Below are 25220 nucleotides of genomic sequence, written 5' to 3' on the forward strand. Positions count from 1 at the left end.
CCAGGGGATCTTCCCAATGCAGGGATTGAACCCAGGTCTCCCACACTGCAGGCGGATTCTTTACGATCTGAGCCACCAGGGAAGCCCATTGTCAACATGGAAGTTCTAAAGTCTCTGAGCCAATCACAGCACTTTTCTGTGAAATCCTGAAGTGAAACCCTGTCCTCCAGGCTCAACTTGATTATGTGATTTACACACAGTCATTTGCTTTCACACCCATTGGTTCCCTACAATCCCCACTGGTTTTTGCTTTTCCAGCCTCTAGGCTTCTTCCTGCCCTACAACATGCCATGCCCACTTACAACTCAGGACTCTGGTTCTACCTGTTCCTTCTGCCTGGAACATGTCTACTTCTTATCACTTGGCTAATGCTCTCAGATTTTAAGTCTTTGCTTACATTTCAATGAATCTTACCCTGACTATTTTGTCTGTATCCTTTCTGAGTAAAACAAATACTTCAGAACCATACTTTTATTATTATTATTGTATATCCCCTTCTAACATAATTTACTATGCTTATTGTCTGTTTTTCTTTCTCTAGAATGTAACACCACATCCCTCCTCCTACCCATCTGAAGGGCCTGGCACATAGTAGAGATTCAGTAAATATTTCCTGAATTATTTCTTTCCTCTAAACTGAGTATCTTCTGTTAACTACTTTTTCTATTAAGTAACTTTGCCATATTTACCAGAACTCAGAACCATGTTTGGAAGAATTCTATTTTTAACCTTGTTTTTCTCAAAGTGAACTTACTGAGGCAGTCATCTCAATGCTGGATTTTAGCATTTGCATTTTATATAATCCTCTGGCCTGCTTGTCTAAATGACATGTGTCAGGAGAATGGTGCTTACCAGCCACTCACACCTGTCTTGTTAATGTTTGATGACTTGGCTTATTTTGTCTGGTTCACTTCACAATTTCTTGAGAAATTTGGCAGAGCCTTTCCCAATGGTGTGAAAGCATTTTCTATGGGTTTGCTGATGGTGTGACTATTTCCCTCTGGTGTTGCAACTTTTGAGTGGCTTAAAATAAAAGACCAAATTATCCCTCTACCTGGCAGTTTTTATTGCTGCACTTCATCAACTCAATCCTACTAAAATAATTAACTTGTTTTACTAACATGCTTATACAGGCATGGTGAAAAGGAATCTGCAAAAATGCCACAAAATAAAGTACCTTCTTTATTGCATCCTTGGCATTTGTATAGAGCAGAAGACTTCTCTTGCAAATTCTCCTCAATTTTCCGATAAAATGAAAGTCTGTCTCTTGAAATTTGAAAGTGGCAACAAAAACCACTTAAATCCAAGAAAAAACATTTTTAATATTTTAGAAAGGCCTTGAATTGGTATCATGTATTCAGGTTCTGAAATCACACCATCAGTGGATGAAAAAAGGCTCAAGAACAATTCAGGCTCATCTTTCCTTTTCAGATCCAGGCTATTGTCTCGTCTTTCTAGAAATTTAGTATGCTTGTTTCATATTTGTCTAATTTATTTACATAATTCTTGAATTATTTGAAATAAAGAGACTGAGTTATAAAACACCGAATTCCTTGTCCAGTGTCTTTTCCATAGTATTCCAATTTCCATTCATATATTCTTGTTTTTTTTACCTTGAACACCTACACCAATGGGGAAAGTCTGACTCAAATCGTTGCTATCAGGTAGAAAAATATTATTTTCTGCAGTTTACAGATCAGGCAACTAAAATCTAGAGACTTTATGAAACTCAATGTTACAGTTAAATTGTTCCTGGAATTCATGCTGCTCAATTCTTCAAGCCCTCCAATTTATAACGACATAAACAAAACTACTTAACATTAAGCATAATTGCAACTCATCTCAATTAATCTTCTACTCCAATGAACTGTTATTTTGTTTATAAATATTTACAGAATTTTTGGCACTGGTGATAGCCTGAGGTCTGTATTTCATATTTTGGAGGAACACCTATTCTTCTAAGTATAGGCACTGTAATTTTTGGTTGCTCATGAAATATGTATTAATGCTAATGCCAATAAAAATAATGCCATGGTGATTATGCTCTTCAGTCATTAATGCCCTGAAAGAAGTAATTTGCAAATTGGTATACTGTCACTCAAAGTATTAATTTACCACATGTGGGTAACAAATTATTTCTGGAATCAGGCTAGGCACAATTGTCAAGGCTCTCTGAAATTTTTCTTCCCTGTAGCACTCACATTCAATCAGTTGCCAAATCGCACAGCTCTGTTTCAGCAATGGGTCTCACCTACCTTTCCCGTTTCCTCTTTTGTGTTTAGACTGTTACCAGCTGAGTTCATGTGCTGCTTACTGCATTGGTAATAGGTTGCTTTGCTGGCATTTGACCACTGCCCCAAACTATCCTACACAGCTGCGTGAGGAGTCTTCTCAAAAGAGGTACACAGTAGTAGACATAAAATAAGCTACAAAGATATATTGTATAACACGGGGGATATAGCAATGCTTTATAATAACTATATATGTTTTATAATAATTATAAATGGAATATAACCTCTAACAATTGTGACTCACTATATTGTATACCTGTAACTTATATAATAGAATACACAACTGCATTTCAATTAAAAAAAAAAACCAAACATGGCTTTACTCCTTGATTGGTTCCTGAATGAAATTTAAACTCTGGGTCTGCCCTTTCACACTTGCTTGTGCACGCACACACAGAATGGTCATGAATACACACGTGCATTTTCCATCTTTGTGCACTTTAGAATCTTTCAGAGAACTTCAAACTTACTGATTCTAAGCAACTGAGGAGTGTGGTTCGAGTGCTAGGGCTTTATAAAGCTCTCCTAGTGATTCCATTATCTTCTGAGGGCTGAGAACCACATTATAAACAACATATTAAGAGAGATAACTTGCTATAGAAGGAAAATACTGCTGCTGCTGCTGCGTCACTTCAGTCGTGTCCGACTCTGTGTGACCCCATAGGTGGCAGCCCACCAGGCTCCTCCATTCATGGGATTTTCCAGGCAAGAGTACTGGAGTGGGTTGCCACTGCCTTCTCCAATGCATGCATGCATGTTAAGTTGCTTCAATGGTGTACGACTCTGTGTGACCCTATTGACAGCAGCCCATCAGGCTTTTCTGTCCACAGGATTCTCTAGGCAAGAATACTGGAGTGGGTTGCCATTTCCTTCTCCAAGAAGGAAAATAATACCTCCTAAGAGCCAGGAGACTAGTGCTCAAAGTTCTGGATTTTGTCACTGAAAAAAGATCACTAATATATCAAATAATTTCATTGAATCTCACTTCCTCCTCTGTAAATGCAACATGAAGGAATAAAACGGTTAGTTATTTGGTCACGTCTGACTCTGCGACCCCATAAACTGTAGCTCGCCAGGTTCCTCTATCCATGAAGTTATCAGGCAAGAATACTGGAGTGAGTAGCCATCTCCTTCTCCATATGAAGGAATTGAACTAGATTAATTTAACATTGTTAACATAGCACTTATTATGTACTCAGCTCTGTATTTTGAATCTGAAAATTTAGCACTGAGCAAGAAAAAGTCTCTGTTCTAATCACAATGACAAAGCATGAGATACAGTGAATCTGTTAAGAAATAAAAGCAATTAATGAGTTGCTATAAAAACTATTAAGGAAATAATTTATGATATCATGAGAACTTAGGGTAGGGAAGTATTACTGTAGTAAAATAGTCAGAAGTCATGATGTTCACTTTTTAGATGATCTTCATCTTGACTTTGTAAAAATCAACCAGGTAAACCACATCAATAGAGGGAAACAATAGATTCATGAAGATCTTCACATATAATGCATAGTATCTCACAGACCGAAAATTCTTTTTTGGCAGCATTAAGTAAAATATTCTGTTTTGCTGTTTCCCCTACTTTATACTCCCACATTTTGATAGAATAAGTTACCCTTTTGAACACTTTAAAAAGCAGCAAAAAGATTGGATTAGGGTGACTGAACTCAAAATAAACAAGTGTCCATACTGCACAATAAGACTCTAATACAAATACCCAACTCTATTGGAGATTGAAGATAAATGAGTTCCTTGTTCCTGAAGCATAGTCTCTGAGCAAAATATGGATTTGTCAACCTTATAAATTGTCCAGATACCGGTTATCCTTCATTGGTTGTCCACACTGGCAGTGCTGAAAATCTACATTCTTTTCCTAGGGCCATCTTTGTTAGATCTCTTATGGTGGGAGTTCTAAGGTCCCATCTAGGGCTGAGAGAGGCAATACTGAGGACAATTTCCAGTGTTAGGATATCTTGTGCTTCGTAAGCTATTCATGAAGTAGACAGTCTGGATCCTTGTTAACAAGTCCAAATGGAATAAGACAAAAAGTGTGAGCCAAGATTCCAAGCCAAGTGAGTTTGGAACCACGAGTTGATTGCCATCTGGAAGAATCCCACAAGTCAAGGAGCAAGCATATTATCAAGGCTGAAGATGCAGATGCATCTGAAAGTCTAAGGAAAGGCCCAGGCAGTGAGTATTTTTACTTTTTATCTAAGAATATGTATGCAATTTTGCTGTACTAGTTTCATCCCCTTTAACTTTTTTGATGCTATTCTTAAGGAGAATTGATTTCTTTGATGCCCTTGCAAAATTCTGATTTTTTTATGTCCTTGTTCTTTTGCTTTTATGTCCTTGTAAGTGGCTAGTCTACTTTAACCATCGTCGTCATCATCATCAAACTACAACTAGCATTTAGAGAAGACTTGTTACCTGTGTGGCACTGGGCAAAGATCTTAATCCCTCAGCCTCCACTCTGCTTCTAATATGAAAGTTAAGCCTGAACTTGAGCTTTAAAAAGGCTTTTTATAGCTCTCTCTCTGCTTTTGGCAGAGAGAGCAGGTGCATTCTCTGAGGCGTTCTCTCTGCATGTGTTTGGAAGACTAACAGTCTTCCTGCTCTCAGGGTTTTGCCTGAAGAACTTCATGTCTGTGATTATGCTCCATGCCTTACGAGTGCTACACAGTCGAAATGCTGTCAAATGTCAGGGGCAAGAAAACAGTAAGCTTAGGCTGATTGGTTCTGCTACCCTGAAGCCAGATAGCAGGGTCGGGGATGGATGCTGAGAGGATAAGGCAGCGGAGATCTGGGGACTAAGGTCTGAGAAATCAGGAGAGGACAGTACTTCACAGTAAGTGTTCTGAGTACCACAGAGCAAGTGTTACCTTCTGACTTGGAGCAGAAAGTGCCTCAGGACTTAACTGCATTCTCATGGCTCTTGCCTATTGTTTTCAGTGAGTCCCTGGCTAGAGAAGATGTGAAATACTAGGGCAATCAGGCACTGAATTCCTGAAGCTCCCATCTCTGGCACCCTCCTGCACAAGCTAAGGAGCAGCCCGAGTAACAGAATGTGAATGCCCTTTCAAGTCCTTTGTTTTAAATATGCAGATATTATATATAATAACTATAGAGGGGCTCAGAACATTAGACAAAGGTAGAGGAAATGTGTTGCAGCCTCACTAAAAAATGCAAAAGAGCAGCCCTTTCTCTAGAGCAGACACTGTTATAAAGACTCTAGATATATTAACTCATTTAATCTTAAGATTATGAGGTAGGCTTTATTATTATTCTATTTTCACGGATGTGGAAACTGAGGCAGAGAGAGATGAAGCAACCACCCAAAGTGACAGAGTCACTTAGGGCTTCAACATAGGAAAAACATTTGTCTCTACCGGCTGTATTCATAACCAATATACTCTGCAGAAAGTTTTATCTGGATACAATTTATAAATTTCACCCTGTGCTTGTTTTATGTAGAGTGTTTCATAAGGTGGATGAGGTGAGGCCTTCCATAGCCTGCCACTTAGACACAAGATTAATGCATTGAAGAAACATCAGGGTCAACTATCATACTGTTTTTTAAATTAACCTTGGTTGTCCACTACTCAGGCTGTGTTGGGAAGTGAAAGGTTTTTCATCTTGGGTCTTCCTCATTTACTCAGGCAATGCCAGCTGTGCCCCAAGTGGCTTACTTCTTAAATGTAATATCTAACAAACACTGCTATAAGATTATATTCATTTTATTCAGAAGATTGAAATGTGGTTATAAAGGCTTGTGGGGTACAGAAATACAACAGGATCTGGTGATGAGTGGGAGCATAATTTAAAGAAAATGCTCAAAAATATTCAGGGAGGAATATGTCAGGGTTCTTTAGAAAGCATATGCCTGTAAGACCTTTTGGGCTGTTATTTCCATGAAAAAAAAAATAGGTTGTCTTGGACACGCAGGGCATCGTTATTGTTAAATTAAATGCCTCTGCAAAAGAATTATGAACTGCTTCACTGCGTTGTGTCTCACCCTAGCCAAGGGTGGCTACTCTTAATACTAAGCAATTTATTATTTTCTAAGGAGTAGTAAGGGAGTGGTTAGCCAATATAAGTTAAATAAGTGCCATCACAAACACGGCAGATACAGTGGTATGGAACTCTAGCTTAGAAACTGAACATTAAATAGCTTAATGTATGTCTACATAAATAATTTGCATTAGACTCATGGTGGTCTGTCCTTATTTCAACGGAGAAACTTAATACATGTTTATTATACCCATTAGTCTCATTTTGTAACCTATTTCATGTTGTACCAAAAGACCCTCGACTCATGACTATAAATCATAATACTTTTAGAGTGGTTCCAAAATGACTCCCTTAGGATGCCCCTTCCCTGTGCATGTTTCATTAGGAACTGACATTCTTCTATTTGAATATGATGAAACCTCTCGCCATTGGTAGTATGGTGCCATATGACAACTGAAAATTGTTCAGCCAGAAGCTGAGTTGCAGTCAATAAGACACTAAGATTTATATAGGATGGAACTCATTCTGTAAGGATACTCTTGATCAACTTTCAATGCTTTTGGCCCAATTGGCTTTGCCTTGACACAAAAATTTATACCTAAGTAATTAAGAAACTTCTAGCATTCAAGTCAAGAGGTTAGGCACTAATTAATAAATTAAAACTAAAGAGAGCAGTTGAAAAAAGAGTTTTTCAAGGTAGAAATTCATGCTTTAGAAAATGGTAAGTTTTTTAAGTAAATACAAGCACTCATTTTTTGAAAAACCAGTCATACAAACCAAGAATCCAGGTTATAGGGAAGTAAAACACAGAGAGGGACAGTATTATTGTGACTATTTGGCTTTTACCTCCTCCTATCATTAGCCCTGATTTTCACTTGATGAGATACCCTCCCCTGCCAGCATTTCAGCAGCTACTATCCAACCCTAAAGAAGGAGCAGGTAACTTAAATCCAAGCCAGTGAGCATTGCCTAAAGTAACTTGGATATTATACAGTCACAAGACCAAAGTTAGTCCTAAGAGAAGCACTCAGGATATTTGTTAAAGCCAAAGCTCTTGCTGTTGTATGCTTTATTTGGAGCTGGAAATATCTGTTCTTGAGAGATGGATATAACTGTGCTGTGTATGCTCAGTCACTCAGTCGTGCCTGACTCTTTGTGACCCCATGAACCACAGCCTGCTAGGCTCCTCTGTACATGGAATTTTCCAGGCAAGAATACTAGAGTGAGTTGCCATTTCCTACTCCAGGGGGTTCTTCCCAGGGATCTAACTCATGTCCCTTGCATCTCCTTCATTGACAGGTGGATTCTGTACCACTGCATCAACCTGGGAAGCCCTCTTGGGGTATACTGGCTGCCATATTGTAACATAAGAAAGAACCTATTCGAGTCTAGTCAAACAGAGGCAGCGGATAGGAAAGGACAAAAAACTTTTCCGTTTTTTTTTTTGGTAACATGTATTGAGCTTCAATATTCATTAATGCCTAAAGTGAGATATAACTGCTGCTGCTAAGTCACTTCAGTCATGTCCGACTCTGTGTGACCCCATAGACGGCAGCCCACCAGGCTTCCCTGTCCCTGGGATTCTCCAGGCAAGAACACTGTAGTGGGGTGCCATTTCCTTCTCCAATGTGTGAAAGTGAAAAGTGAAAGTGAAGTTGCTCAATCGTGTCTGACTCTTAGGGACCCCATGGACTGCAGCCTACCAGGCTCCTCCATCCATGGGATTTTCCAGGCAAGAGTACTGGAGTGGGGTGCCATTGCCTTCTCCAGAGAAATAACTGAATTTTTAGCAATGAAAATCAATCTATTGCCACTTTTGCTTAAGCCAATTTGAAACAATTTGCCACTTGAAACAAAAAGAACTCCACATTAAATATATATTAAATTGGCTGAAGGCACTAAATCCAAAAATGAGATGAGAAATAAAACTATAGACTTGGAAGAAACTCTTTGAATTGAAAAAGTGAACATCATGCATAAAAATTTGAAAACCTCAGTAAAATTAACGTTTTCCTAGAAAAAATGTAATTTGCCAAGATAAAGTCAAGGAGCAAAAACAATTTTAATTAGACCAATAATCAAAACAAAAACAAAAAAGAAACACTATAATGGAAAACATATGAGTATAAATAGGAAATTAAAAAATGAACACAGTAATTAGTAATTACATGAAATAAGTAATAATTAAAATACAAATGTAAACCATGAAAACTCTTCTTTCTTTTCACAAAAAGAACCCCTTATGTTTGGTACCAAAGAAAAAGAATGACTCCCTTCAGTGCTGGTTTGAGTATACAAATGTAAGTCCTCCTCTTCAGTGTGGAATATAAACTGATATCACTTTTCTGAAGGACAACTGAGAAAACTGGGTCAAGACATGAAGAAACTTATAGTCCTTTGAATCTATCCCCCAAAATACTCGGAGGTGCACATAAAGATTACAGAGAGAAGGATGTATATACATGATATACATGCATATGTGATATATATGCATATATATCACAGAATTAGTTACACTTATGATTAATTCATACTAGTCTAATGCTCTAAAGAAGAGAATGGTTAAGTAAATTATTCTACATTTTTAAAAAATGCAACTTTATGAACCATAAGTTGCTGAAATAGAAGAATATGTATTAGCAAGAAGAACTATTTTAAAACTTATGTCATTAATGTTTGGAAAAACATAACCCAAAATGCAAGTAGGTTTTATAAAAGGAGAACAGAATACAATTAATAAACATTTAATTTTCCATGCTTTCTTCTGTTTTCTATACTTCTATTGAGTAGGCATTATTTTAAAAAAAAAACACATGCTAAAATGTAAGCTTCACACTTGCTTATTTCATAGTTTAAAAATAACAGATATAACTGGAGCATCTCTTTGCAAATGCAATACTTTGTCTAAAAATGAAGTACTCCAAACTATGTGCCCCTGGTCTGTCAGCATCCAGGAAGAAAAATCTCTGAAACTAACACTGTAGTTGAGAACTAAGACCACTCTCAAGTGACTCCCACTGGTTCAATGTTGGTAAATTAGCAAGAGTTGAAAAAAATAAAAAAGACCATACCCCACCCCCTCATAAAGTATTAATTAATCCCTGATATCACATGGATATCACATGGAGGGATAACTCTAAAAATTAAAATTGGCTCTATTTAAACATTTAAATCTGCTCATCCCATTTCCCTTTCATTCCTTTATCCCCCTCTCATTTCTTTGCAAACAATATGAAACAAAAAATAAGCTTCCTGTGATAATTCTTCTCTAAGTAAACAATGCTATTGACTGTCATAGTGATCTTAACTGAGAAGAACTCACCATGTATTTCCTGGAGAGCCTCTGAAGACTTTCATCATTCTATGACTCATCTTATATCCTGCCTTTAACTGTTAAGCTTTCTTCTCATGTTTATTTCTTGTTGCTGTCATTGATATTGTTGAGGGATATTGAGAGAATTCATATAAGTAAGCTGTAGCCATATACACACTCATCTTATTTTCTTCTCTACTCTGTATCTATCCTCATTCCTAAAGCACTAACTCTTTGGTTATGATATTTTCATATCCCATCTACTGACAAATATTTTGTTGACCTTTAATCTTTAGTTAGGAAATTATTAGCTGATACGGTTTTCTACCCTGAGCCTGAAGTAAATTGCAGGAGGGAAAAACAAAACAGAACAGTTAACTGTTAGAATCCCTCGGAAATTGTATTTTTGATTTCATGAATTCAGTTCAATAATTATTAATACCAGTTATGTTAGGAATCTTAACATGCACATTCCCTGAGGGCAATGATTTTGCCATTATCACTGCTATGATATTCATCAAAATATCACAGGTATCATATAGCCCAGAGTGAGAACTCAGTACATCTCTGTGCATATACACATAACTGGATGACGCCTCCCTGCTCTTTTGGGCTCCTTACCACTGTGACTAACCTTTCCTCTGCCAACTCACAGCTTACACATGCAACACCGCTGCCCTTTTTCACTTTTTGTGGGAAAAATACACAAATATTTTCAATATACTGTTTTATTACATTTCAAAAATAGAGTGCTTTGGGAGCCCAGAAGATGGGCATTCAAATTACTCTGATAGTTCTAATAAGACTTCTGGGAGGAAAATACATGAGCTGTATCCTAAAAGAGGCAGAAGAGTTCTCTAGCAGAAAAAGGCAAGGCTGGTGCTGGTATACAGACCTCAGGAGATGGGTAGACCATGGATCTGACTGGGGACAAATCTGGCTACCTAATTTGCAAAGTCCAGTGCAACTGCAAGGGCCACATTCCCATAGAGCTTGCCCTGGCAGACAGGGATGTATGCAAGTTCCTCCCAGCCCACACAGTTTGAGAGATGGAGGCCTCAGCAACCTCCAGAGCCCGGGTACACCAGAAAGGAGAACATAGTTCAGTCTGAGGATAAGCAGGATCAGTGGAGAGTGAAAAAGTTGGCTTAAAACTCAACATTCAGAAAACAAAGATCATGGCATCTGGTCCCTTCACTTCATGGGAAATAGATGGGGAAACAGTGGAAACAGTGTCAGACTTTATTTTTCTGGGCTCCAAAATCACTGCAGATGGTGACTGCAGCCATGAAATTAAAAGACACTTACTCCTTGGAAGCAAAGTTATGACCAATGTAGACAGCATATTAAAAAGCAGAGACATTACTTTGCCAACAAAGGTCCATCTAGTCAAGGCTATGGTTTTTCCAGTAGTCATGTATGGATGTGAGAGTTGGACTGTGAAGAAGGCTGAGTGCCGAAGAATTGATGCTTTTGAACTGTGGTGTTGGAGAAGACTCTTGAGAGTCCCTTGGACTGCAAGGAGATCCAAGCAGTCCATTCTGAAGGAGATCAGCCCTGGGATTTCTTTGGAAGGAATGATGCTAAAGCTGAAACTCCAGTACTTTGGCCACCTCATGTGAAGAGTTGACTCATTGGAAAAGACTCTGATGCTTGGAGGGATTGGGGGCAGGAGGAGAAGGGGACGACAGAGGATGAGATGGCTGGATGGCATCACTGACTTGATGGACGTGAGTCTGAGTGAACTCCGGGAGTTGGTGATGGACAGGGAGTCCTGGCGTGCTGCGATTCACGGGGTCACAAAGAGTCGGACACAACTGAGCGACTGAACTGAACTGAATGTTTCATATGTATTAAAGAAATATAAGAATTATGACTAGAATATTGCTTTCAGAAATAGAATGGAACTTACTGATGAATATACATATACAGTACACACACAATGTATTACATAATCATTAAATTTTATACATCAAAATTATATCATACATTTGTGATTTCAAGCAGTCAGAGAGTCACCTAAAATACTGATACCTGTCCCTCCACAGTAAGATTCCACTTACTACGCTTATGTATAGCTGATAAATAATTTATAGATTCCTGTCTAGCTATAAGGGATGCATATTTCTATCCAATATAAGTTTCTAGATATGCATAAATGTACCAGACCCAGTGCAATGGTGGAAGTAATTTTCTTAAAAAGTAATAAATAGTTGGTCTCTTAATTTTTAAAAGGCTTTGAGGAAGTAATTCTTCTAGAAATCTTTTGAAACATTCTGGGGACAATTATAATCATGTAACAATGAGTGCATTTTAAACAAAAGGCATTGTTCATACATGATTACCAAGTTAAAGTAACTTCTGAAAAACCACCCTTCTCTTAAAATGTTTTTCAACTTTGGTTGCCATAACAACACAATATTGTCTACTACTGAAGAGAAAAAGTGCTATATTTTTCTTATCCTTGAAGAAACTTAAAAATGATAGCTGAAATGTCACATTTAATACTACCAAATTTGGTGCAATATAAAGAAAAATTTGGTGAAAAATTATAGAATTTCATTAACCATGTTAATTTTCTCTTTTCCTCTTTGGGTACTTCAGTATGTTTTTGTCAATATTATATCATATTTTAAAGTTGTAAAATTATTCTGTTTCCTTGTACCTATATTTTTAAGCGTATAATCTTAAACCTAGGTAATTATCATGCTAAATTTTCTTTAGGAAATTTTATATATATATAAGTACAAATGACCCTTGAATAACACAGGTTTGAACTGTGCCCAGTTACTTATATGTGGATTATACTTTGGCCTCCTGATGCAGAGAGTCGATTTATTAGAAAAGACCCTGATGCTGGGAAAGACTGAAGGCAGAAGGGAATGACAGAAGCTGAGATGGTTGGATGGCATCACTGACCCCATGGACATGAGTTTGAACGAGCTACAGGAGATGGTGAAGTACAGGGAAGCCTGTCATGCTGCAGTCATGGGGTCACAGAGAGCTGGACGTGCCTGAGTGACTGAACAATGACAACAGTACTACATAAGCATGGTTGGTTGAATCTGTAGGTGGCAAACCGCGGATACAGAGGCCCAACTGGAAGGTTATATGTGGATTTCCAACTGTACAAATGGTTGGTGCCCCGAACCCCTGCACTGTTCAAGGGTCAACTCTAGTTGCTTTAAATAAGGTAAACTCTCAAAAAGTTGAGACCCAAGTGCCTCTTCCATTCAGAGCCATTTTTTTCCCCCATAGCTGAGTCGCTTTAGATTGCATATGAATTGTAGGTTAAATACCTAAACTTAAAGAACAAAAAAAAAGCATTAAAAATTAGGCTTAGTGTTGTGGACAATTAACTTTAAAAAGCTAAAATTAAATAAATAGGGACTAAAGGAATATTAAAATAAATAGAAACCCTGATTGAAACCCATGTCCCTTCTTTGGAAGTCGCCTCTGAGTCTCCATTGAAAAGGTGAATTCTAATGACCAGGTAGGCACTGTGTGATCCTAATCTGAGGACTAGGTACCCACATTTCAAATTCTCTAAAATGAATCAATTTCCTTGACACCAAAGCTACAAAGAAAGCTTTCCCTGAATGTTTTATGGGATGATTACTAGTGCTGAATGGTGAACTAGAGTAAGGTGTAGTGACCATACTCTCCCCCAGATTAAGATCTTCCTGAAAGGGATAAACCACCATCCACAGGCTCAAAGAAGGAAAAAAAAAAAAAAAACTCTTAAGTTATTTTTGACTCTTCCCCTCTTTCCACCTCTGACATATGATTCTTCTACAAGTCTTGCCAAATATATGTCATCTTGCCAATATATATGTTCCATTTCTTCCAATTTCTACCAGCATCATCCCTTCCAAGCCATACCATCTCTTTTAGACAAAGGGAGTAACTTCCTAACTGACCTTTCTGCATTCATTCTTGTTCCCCTTCAAACCATTATTTACATAACCATCAGAATAATCTTACGTCAAATCAGATCATGTTATTTCCTGACTCTAAATTCGTCAATGATTTCCTATTAGCTTTCAAATAAAATACAAAAGATTCAAAGTCAGTTTCATCAAGAGAGAAGGCAAGAATACACCTGATACTTTCACTACAGAGAGAGAAAGATGGAGAGAGAGGGAGACAGAGAAAGAACAAGAGCTAGACCAAAAAGCAATGCCATGTATGTAATTTGGGTCTATATTCCAATGGAGAAATCTTGTTCCCTCACTTCTCTCCCTTTAAATAGTCAGACACTGGAGTGACCTTATCAATGAAGGACATCAGACTGCCTGGACACAAAGGAATATGGATTTGAGGGGCCAAAGTTATAAAAGTGGGAAATGTCTATGAACTTCAAGTAATAGCACATGGAGACTCTGGGACCCAAGTAGCAAAGACTGATTTCTTGTGACGCTGAGCTCAGAAGCAGGCCCTCCATTGGAAGAAGAGCCAGGGGGTGGGATGGGGCTGGTCGTAACTATCTTGCCCACATTCAGGGAATCTAGATTGAACATCAAGCCATTTTTGGACAGTCCTGCTCTTTGAATCGGAGAAGGCAATGGCACCCCACTCCAGTACTCTTGCCTAGAAAATTCCATGGACAGAGGAGCCTGGTAGGCTGCAGTCCATGGGGTCACGAAGAGTCGGACACGACTGAGCGACTTCACTTTCACTTTTCACTTTCATGCATTGGAGAAGGAAATGGCACCCCACTCCAGAGTTCTTGCCTGGAGAATCCCAGGGACGGGGGAACCTGGGTGGCCGCCTATAGGGTCGCACAGAGTCAGACATGACTGAAGCGACTTAGCAGCAGCAGCAGCAGCAGCAGCTCTTTGAATAACATCCAGATATTCTCTCCTATAATTTACTTTTCTTCTAAGTATTTATCAGAATCAACCTTATCCTGTTTATTTAAAAAAAGAATTAGGGGCCACATGGAAACTTCCTGCTTGGCCACGCAGTGAGGAGGAGTGGCAGCAGCTGTGGCAGTGGCAGGAATGACACATGTAAATGAATGAAGTTAGAACATTCTCTAGCATCATACACACAAATAAACTCAAAATGGATGAGACACCTAAACATGACTAGACACTGTGAAAACTCTTAGAAGAAAACATAAGCAGAGAACACTCTGACATAAATTGCAGCAATATCTTTTTCAACCCACTTCCTAGATTTATCCTTTATCCTTAATAAACACAAAAACAAACAGAAAACAAATAGTACCTAGTTAAACTAAAAAGCTTTTCCATGACAAAGGAAGCCATAAGCAAAACAAAAAGACAACCCGCAGAATGGGAGAAAATATTTGCAAACAGTGTGACTGACAAGGGATTAATTTACAAAATATACAAACTCTTGTATATTATACTCATGTATATTTATACAATAAACTCATGTATATTGAGTATATGTATATATAGTCACATGAAAAGCACATGAAAAGATGCTCAATGTCACTAATTATCTGAGAAACAAAAATCAAAACTACAGTGAGGTATCTTCTCATATCACTCAGAATCAGAACGGCCATCATCAAAAAATCTACAAACAATAAATGCTGGAGGGGGTGAAAAGAAAAGGGAACCCTATATTGTTGGGAATGTAAATTGGTACAACCACTACGGAGAACAGTATGAGAGTACCTTAAAAAACTAAAAACAAAACTACCACATGATCCAGCAGTTCTACTCTTGGGCATATATCCAGAGAAAGTCATACTTTGAAAAGATGCATGCACCCAAATGTTCATTGCAGTATTATTTACAGTAGTCAAGACATGGAAGGAACCTAAATGTCCATTGATAGATGAATGGGTGAAGAAGATGTGGTACTTATATGCAACGGAATATTACCCAGCCATAAAAAGAAGGAAATAATGCCATTTGCAGCAACATGGATTCATCTAGAGATTATTTTACTAAGTGAAGTAAGTCAGACCGAAAAAGACAAATATCATATGATATTGCTTATATGTGGAATCTAAAATGAATGCATTTACAAAACAGAAATAGACTTACAGACTTTGTGGGGAGGGGGGGAACTTATGGTTATGAAAGGGTGAAAGTCAAGGGGAGGGATAAATTAGGATGTTGGGATTAACATATACATACGACTATATATAAAATAGATAATTAACACACTACTATATATAAGATAGATAACCAACAAGGACCTACTGTATAGCACAGGGAACTCTACTCAATACTTTGTAATAACTTATATGGGAAAAGAATCTGAAAAAGAATAGATACATGTATATGTACAACTGTTACAAATCGCTTTGCTGTACACCTGAAACTTACATAACATTGTAAATCAACTATACTCCAATATAAAATAAAAATTTTAAAAAGAATTAAGTACTTATCCATGCCTACTCTGTGTCATTATTCTAGATACATACTTGTTAACTTGTTAATTATCTATGCTCTCCACAAAAAGGTAAACTCCTTGGGAAGGGAGATTTTCTGTTGTGCTCAACGTTTTACTCTCAAGATAGGCACTACATAATATTTTTAAAATGAACTAAGGAATGAATTACTAATTGCCAACAGATGTTTTATAAGTCTAAATGAAACATTTTATTTCAATTTATCAGGTAACATTAAATTAAAAAATAGGTCTAAGTTCTAACTTTAACCATGTCTTTCCAAGTTACACAGTTCTGTTCTCTTAATTAAAGAGTATTCATAACATTTATCATCCAAACTGAATTACTTTTGAGAGTGAAAGATAAGCTACTTAAATTATGTCAAGATACAGAGTAAGTGAATAGACATTTTCCCCAAGAAGACATTCAAATAGCCAACAGTTACTTGCAAGGGTGTTCATCTCTAATCATCAAGGAAATGCAAATCAAAACCACAATGAGATGTCACCTCACATCTGTTAGAATGGCTATCAGCAGGAAGACAAGAGAAATATTTGGGGAGGTGAGGGAAAAAGGAAATACTTGTGCACTGTTGTTTGGAATGTAAACTGGTATAGCCACCATGGAAACCATTATGAAGACACCTCAAAAAAATTAAATGTAGAACTGCCATGTGATCCAGGAGCTCCACTTCTTGGCATGTTTCCAAAGGAAATGAAAACAGGATATCAAAAGACATCTGCACTTCCATGTTCACTGTATCTTATTCACTACAAATTCACTTGGCTGTTATTCACAACAGCCAAGATAGTGAAAGACTTGAGTTTCTATGGACAGATAAATGGACAAGGGAGACATACTGTAGATATATAACAGAATAATAGTCACAACAAAGGAAATCCTGCCATTTGTGACAATATGAACAGAACTTGAGGATGTTAGGCTAAGTGAGAGAAGTGAAATACTGCATGGTATCACTTATATATGGAATCTAAAAAGTCAAATTCATGATAACTGGCTTAGAATAGTGGTTTCCAAGGCCTTGGGGGTGAGGGAATTGGGGATATGTTGTTTAAGGGGATAAACTTGCAGCCAGTACATAAGTTCTGGACACACACAGAGAGCATAGTGATCAGAGTCAACAATACTGCATCATAAACTTCACAATTGCCAAGAGACTAGCTCGTAGTTGTTCCCCCCACAAAACATAAATGATGATTTTGTGTGACATGATAGAGGTGCTTGCTAAAGTGATGTGGTCATCACATTGCAATATACAATGCATCAAATCAGCATGCTGTACACTTTAAACTCACACAACGCTATGTTCCAGTTATACCTCAATTTTTAAAACAGTATGCCAAGACAACAAACAAGAGATTGCTTTGGGCAATTCAAACTGCCTGGTTAGCTGATTAAATTATATTCTATAGTTTTAAAGTTTGTTTTGAGTCTCTAAGTAATTTTAAAATTAACACATGGCATTTCTAAAAATCACATATTTCACATATGCTCTTAAATTTTGGAAGAGTAAGTTATATTGTGGCAGTTGTTACCATAATAAAGATAAAAATTAACACAGCATGCTTACTATGTACAGGGTGATACCTCAGTGTTTGACTTATTTTTAGCTTATTTAGTCCTCACAACCTTATAAAGTAGGGATGGCTATTATCTTCATTACAGAAATAAAAATGGAGGCAAAGAGAGGTTACTTAGCTTAAGTCACATAACCAAGTGTGATCATGGTAATAGAGCCAGGATTCAAACTCAGCCAGTTTGCATCCACAGTTCATGATCTTGTTTAGGATAGTTTGTGTCATGTACAGATGGCAACTTACACTCATTGTCTAACTGCTCTTCTCCACATGGTAATTAGTGTGGGGTAGACTGTGCACTGGCTTGAGAAATGCTTAAGAACTTGATGTAAGGCAAAACAATGACAAGGAATTGAAGGTTAGCTGCAAAGCATAGCTTACTCACTAAGAGCATTCCCACTATGGGTGGGTTTTTCTTAAAAGTAAAGGGGAAAAAAGAAGATTTTGTTTTTTAGTTGGAAACATGTCATCTGTTAATTTTTCAAATAGTTGGCTTAAAAATAAAGAAATTTCAGGTCATAAGAAGCAATGTGAAATTAGAATAATAATATTCAATGAATTTATTAATAAATAAGAATGTGGTATCAGGCAAATGAAATTAAAGTATGAAAGAATTTTAAGTATAATATCACTGGCTCAAATATAAAACATTATTCTTGGTTAAGATGTTGAAATCTTATACATAAGTTGCAACATGTAAGAAACCAAAAAAAGCCTCAGAGATGTTTTATGAAGAAATAATATGATTTCCACAATTTTTGAGGAAAATCATTTTATACATTAAAAAATATCTCCTTACACAGTCCTATCAGTCATGTTATTCTCTCATAATCTTACATTTTAAACTTTGTTTTTAAATTTCTTGTTCCAAAATTATTTAAAAAATAATACATACCGATTTCCATGTTTTCATGTAAGGCACTTGTAAGTTGCCACTCCATCCTAACAACAAGTGAAAAGCTGAACAGACTGAAGAGTCAGCAACTCTTCTTGGGTTCTTAAGAGACAGGAGGACACAGGGCAAACAGGTGCTCCCCAAATTGCAGAGACAGATAAGAGAAAAAACAGAGTGAGGACTTACCAGAGCAGAGACTCATGAGCAGACTTCACCGCAGGAACTAGTCCGAGGGCAGGAAAACCTGAAATGTAATTGACAAATGGCTGAAGGCTCAGTGTGGACAACTCTGACAGTTAAACAACTTCTTGGGGACCCAGTCATGGAGAGGGAGGTTCACAATATTTTAAGATTTATCTCCGGGAGCTTGCCCAGGGTTTCACATTGGAAAAAACTTGTCTCCTGCTTCCAGCATGGGGAGAGGGAAAGGAACCATTCTGAAATACACTGGAGGACCCCGGCCTCCTTACTAAAGCTTCCCCTCAGGAGAAACTAATTACCTGGAATCTAACTTGTTGGGGGTATTATCAGGGCATAAGTGACCCACAGAAAAGGAAATACCTAATTCAAGCCAACTTTATTTAGCCTTACATGTAATAGAGCTGGTGTCAGTGGTGGAGAATCCACCTGCCAATGCAGGAGACACAAAAGACTCAGGTTCCTGGAGTAGGAAATGACAACCCATCCTAGTATTGGTGCCTGGAAAATTCCATTTCAGAGGAGCCTGGTGGGCTACAGTCCATGGTGTTGCAGAGTGGGACATGACTGGGCATGCATGCACACATGTGGAAGAAGGCATGCAATCAATTCCAGCCAAAACTAACCATCTGGTCCCATACAAGATCAACAATCAACTGGATATAATTGATATTATAGTCAATACTCTATAGATAGATTACTTAGTGGAAGTGACAAATAGATTCAAGGGATTAGATATGATAGAGTGCCTAAAGAACTACGGACAGAGGCTCGTAACACTGTATAGGAGGCAGTGATCAAAATCATCCTCAAGAAAAAGAAATGCAAAAAGGCAAAATGGTTGTCTGAAGAGGCCTTACCAATAGCTGAGAAAAGAAGAGAAGCGAGAGAGAAAGGAGAAAAGGAAAGATATACCCCTCTGAATGCAGAGTTCCAAAGAATAGCAGGGAGAGATAAGAAAGCCTTCCTCAGTAATCAATGGAAAGAAATAGAGGAAAACAGTAGAAAGGGAAAGACTAGAGATCTCTTTAAGAAAAATTATAAATACCAAGGGAGCATTTCATGCAAGATGGGGACAATAAAGGACTGAAATGGCATGAAACTAACAGAAGCAGAAGATATTAACAAGAGGTGGTAAGAATATACAGAAGAACTATACAAAAGAGATCTTAATGACCCAGATAACCATGATGGTGTGATCACTCACCTAGCACGAGACATCCTGAATGCAAAGTTATATGGACCTTAGGAAGCATCACTATGAACAAAACTAGTGGAGGTGATGGAATTCCAGCTAAGCTATTTCAGGACAGAATACTGGAGTGGGTAGCCTTTCCCTTCTCCAGGGGGTCATCCCATCCTAGGGATTGAACCTAGGTCTCCTGCATCACAGGTGGATTCTTTACCAGCTGAGCCATGAGGGAAGCCCAAGAATACCGGAGTGGGTATCCTATCCCTTCTGCAGCAGATCTTCCCACCCAGGAATCAAACTGGGGTCTCCTGCATTGCAGGTGGATTCTTTACCTATTGAGCTATTAGGGAAGCCCATGTATGGATGTGAGAGTTGGACTGTGAAGAAGGCTGAGCGCTGAAGAATTGATGCTTTCGAACTGTGGTGTTGGAGAAGACTCTTGAGAGTCCCTTGGACTGCTAGGAGATCCAACCAGTCCATTCTGAAGGAGATCAGCCCTGGGATTTCTGTGGAAGGAATGATGCTAAAGCTGAAACTCCAGTACTTTGGCCACCTCATGCGAAGAGTTGACTCATTGGAAAAGACTCTGATGCTGGGAGGGATTGGTGGCAAGAGGAGAAGGGTACGACAGAGGATGAGATGGCTGGATGGCATCACTGACTCGATGGACATGAGTCTGAGTGAACTCTGGGAGTTGGTGATGGACAGGGAAGCCTGGCGTGTTGCGATTCATGGGGTCGCAAAGAGTCAGACATGACTGAGCGACTGATCTGAATCTGAATTTGAATGACCAACCTAGACAGCATATTAAAAAGCAGAAACATTACTATTACTTTGCCAACAAAGGTCCATAGGGTCAAAACTATGGTTTTTCCAGTGTCATGTATGGAGGTAAAAGTTGTATAAAATAGAAAGGCTGAGTGCTGAAGAATTGATGCTTTTGAACTGTGGTATTGGAGAAGACTCGAGACTCCCTTGGACTTCAAGGAGATCAAACTAGTTAATCCTAAAAGAAATCAATCCAGAATATTCATTGGAAGGACTTATGCTGAAGCTGAGGTTCCAATACTTTGGCCACCTGATGCGAAGAATCAAGTCATTAGGAAAGATCCTGATACCAGGAAAGATTGAAGACAGGAAAAGAAGGGCATGACAGAGGATGAGATGGTTGGATGGCATCACCAACTCGATGGACATGAGTTTGAGCAAGCTCTGGGAGTTAGTGAAGGGCAGGGAAGCCTGGCGTGCTACAGTCCATGGGGTCCCAAAGAGTCGGAGATGACTGAGCAACTGAACAACAATAGACTACTTTATTCAACAATGGAAGAAAACAGATTTTCCTCAAGGGAACATTAACCAAGATAGACTACATCCTTGGGTATAAAACACACTTTAGCAAGTTTAAATAAATAGAAATCAAACACTATATGCTCTCAGATTACAACAGAATTAATGTATAAAATAATAACAGAAAAATAGCTAGAAAATCCCCAAATATGTGACAATTAAATGACACATCTCAAAATAACACATGGATCAAAGAAAAAATTTCAAGAGAGGAATGTGTTTATCAAATGAAAATTAAAACAGCTTATCAGCATGGCATGGCCCAAAACAACAATGAAATACCCCTACAGCCTCATTAGAAAGACGGAAATTCAGAACACTGACATTCCTATACTGGGTGACAATTTGGAACGAAGGGAATTCTCATTTATTGCTGATGGGGGTGCAAAATAGTGTCACTTTGGAAGACAGCTTGGCAGTTTATTGCAAAACTAATACACTTTCACCTTATGATCTAACCGTCATACTCCTTGATGTTTACCCAAAGGAGTTGAAAACATGACCACACAAAAACCTGAGCATGGATGTTTACAGCAGCTTTATTTTTAATTGCCAAAACTCAGAAGCAATGAAAATGTCCTTTAATAGGAGAATAGATAAATGAATGGGTACATCCAGACAATGGAAAAGTATTCAGCACTAAAAAGTAACAAGGCGTCAAGCCATGAAAAGACATAAGGGAAAGTAAAGGCATTTTACTAAGTGAAAGAAGCCAATCAGAAAAGGCTACATCTATCTGACTTCAATTATATCACATTCTGGAAAAGGTAAAACTAAGAGGATCATAAAAAGATCAGTGCTTGTTCAGGGTTGGGGGAGAGGGATAAACAGGTGAGCACAGAGGATTTTTAAGGCAATGAAAATGCTCTGCCTGATATCGTAATGATGAATACATGCTATTATAGAGTTGTCCAAACCTATAGAATGTACACCACCAAGAGTGAATTGTCATGTAAACTATGGGCTTTGAATGATTATGCCATGTCAATGTAAGTTCGTCGGTTGTAATAAATGTTCCACTGTGGGGAGTGACACTGATAATGGGGAAGGCTATGCAAGCATGGAAGCAGAGGACCTATGGGAAATTTCTGCACCTTAAAGTCTTAATGAAAAAGTGACATATTTTAACTATAAATTATTCACTCAAAATAGAAAATAAAGAAAATATTTAATGATCAATTGAAATCTAACCATCTGAAGGAATCACTGTTAATGAAATTGAGTATGTTTAATGTGGCACACTTACATGTAGAAGGATGGATACATTATTTTATAATAAAACTATGCTAGTTTTAAAATAACAATTTATCATAACCAGTGATATAATTTCTCATATGATCTATCTTATTAAGACAAATATGATGAAAAACATTGAATATGGAGTAAAATTTCAAACTATGCTCCAATTTTTTAAATGTTATGGAGTGTGTTCTGTAGGATCATGAAAAATAAACATTCAAACATGCTCCCACATTTCCTCTCCTGATCCAAACAGCTGGAGCTTCCTATCTTTAAAAGAGAGCACTGATGACTTCTATAAATATATATTAACAAAAAAAAAAATCGGAGGTGTAGGAAGTGAACCTAGTCAAAGAGCTGTTTTCTAGAACATCAGTTCTCAAATTTTGTAAACCATCTTGTTATATACATTATCCAAGTTAATAATATGATTTTTCTCTTCCTGGTTTGTACGTTTTAAACTCTCATTTTATATTTAAGTGCATTAAAACTCACCAACAGTTCTTTTTCTATTGTCAGTTGCATTGTTTCTTTTTATGGAACTGAAAAAAATATTCACCCCTTGTAACAGGATTTTAGTAACTAGTTTTTTATTTTGCTTGCTTGGTTTTGTTTTTGTTTTCTTCTAGAAAGTTCCTGCCTGGTGCACTGCCTCCATCAAATTCTGTGTCCTTGATAGCTGGATGAAGATACATTTTTGGCTCGTGCTTTTTTTTTTAACCCTCACTGCTTTGTAGTTACTACTTCACTATCTTTGGACACCGACAGATGCCTTTCTTCTTTTACCTCAGCATCTCCAATAAAGCACTGATGGCTATATTTTTAACATCAGTTTTAATGTTTAATACTTCTTTTTAAAAGAGGTTCATGACTTGTATATTCTCCGAGTGTTTTTTCTTTGTTGGCAATTTTTATTCATAAAATATCTTCCTATTGCTCTAATATTTGACAACTTGATTTTATGTAATAATCTAGTTACATTTTCTTTCCCACCAAAATTTAAAACTTCATCAGGAATATTCTTGTATAGATTTTTGCTGAATATGTTCCTAAATAGCTTTTAGAAAGTGTGCAATTCATTTCTTCCTTATTTTGCTTGACTTATACTCTGAAGTCTTTAGTTGTGCCTTTGTTGATTACTTTAGTGACACTAATTTAGATATACTGGTTTTAAGTCTGTCTATTCACTTTTAGTCCAAATTTTTCCAAACTAGGATGGTAAGTACAGTATTAGAGAATAATCTTAGGAATCATAAAGGTATTATTTTCCCTAAATCTGGTAAATGCATTTCATTATCCTATTATACTTCAGTATTCCATTTCAGTATTTGGGAATTCAATTTTCCATCATAAGGAATATGATTTTTTGTTCCATTACCAATATATGAATTTATAAAGAGTATATAGTCCTATTTTTTGAACAAGTCTGTAAAATGGTACATGGCTATAGGGTGCAATACTAACAGAAATACAAAAACAGATAAACAGAGACAGAAATATACATGTATGATATCCTTTGATATTTTTTGATTTGCAATGAAATATTCTTACTCTAAAGATCTAACTTGAAGCTTTTCCAGAAAAAAAAAAAGTTACTCATATTCCAGAAATTCTAAAAATTATTTTCAGTTCTCATTCATGCTATACACTGCAATGCATACTATATAATAGTAACATTATTAAATAGTACAAAATAACTTTGGAATCCCTTGGTGTCTTGAATAATTTTGGTGAATGTTGTGGATAGAGAACAGTAAAACTCTGAAGTGTTTATACACACAGGCACCTCACTTACATGGGTCTCATTTGAACTCCTAAAATTGCTTAATTTTACATCATGTCAAAATTGTCTTAATTGATTTTCAGATTTTAAGTGTCATCACTGCTGTTTTTGTTCAGTTGCTCGGTTGTGTCTGACTCTTTGAGACCCCATGGACTGCAACGTGCCAGGCTTCCCCATCCTTCACTATCTCCTAGAGTTTGCTCAAACTCATGTCCATTGAGTCAATGATGCCATCCAACCATCTCATCCTCTCTCACCCCTTTCTCTTCCTGTCTTCAATCTTCCCCAGCATCAGGGTCTTTTCCACTGGAATGTGTTTTTATTTTACTACTCTGTCTCTGCTTCATCATCTTTCTCAAAACTAGCCCATTGAGATCTCTTGACGTGGGGCATTATTTTCTCAGCCATATTTTATTGAAACATCAACCAGTAGGAGAGGTTTCCTTCCCCTGGATTTTTGAAACTCAGGGTGATCTTGGCTTTTACATGATCCTTAAATAATGATGCCAATCCCCTGATAAGTTGTTCACATCAGCTATTTAGCCCCAGTATCTAAAGCTTGTGAATAGCAATGATTCTCTTCACACTCTGCTTCTGCATTCCAAGAGTTATGAATATTAAGTTGTATTTGCCCCAAAGCAAAAGTATATTCACCAAGGTATGTGCTGAGATCAGGAGTCTGCACCTCATTTTGAAACAATAGCATTAATAATAAAGCAACACAAAATATATCACATTTGAAAAGTCACAGAAATAAGAACTCAGAATTTTTAGTAAAGTTAAAAAAAAATCCATTGGTTGAAAGTTACCCTGAGTAATGTAACAAAGGACTTTATATGAGGCTGATGTTGAATTCTCTCAATTCACAAAGGATTCATGGATTTTTACACTTTAATTACTATCCTTGGATTGCATTTGTATGAACTTCCATAAATTTTTAAACATTTTAGACAGTAAAAGTTTCAGAAACT

Source organism: Bos indicus x Bos taurus, chromosome 4, assembly GCF_003369695.1.
Source record: "Bos indicus x Bos taurus breed Angus x Brahman F1 hybrid chromosome 4, Bos_hybrid_MaternalHap_v2.0, whole genome shotgun sequence".
Lineage (NCBI taxonomy): Eukaryota > Metazoa > Chordata > Mammalia > Artiodactyla > Bovidae > Bos > Bos indicus x Bos taurus.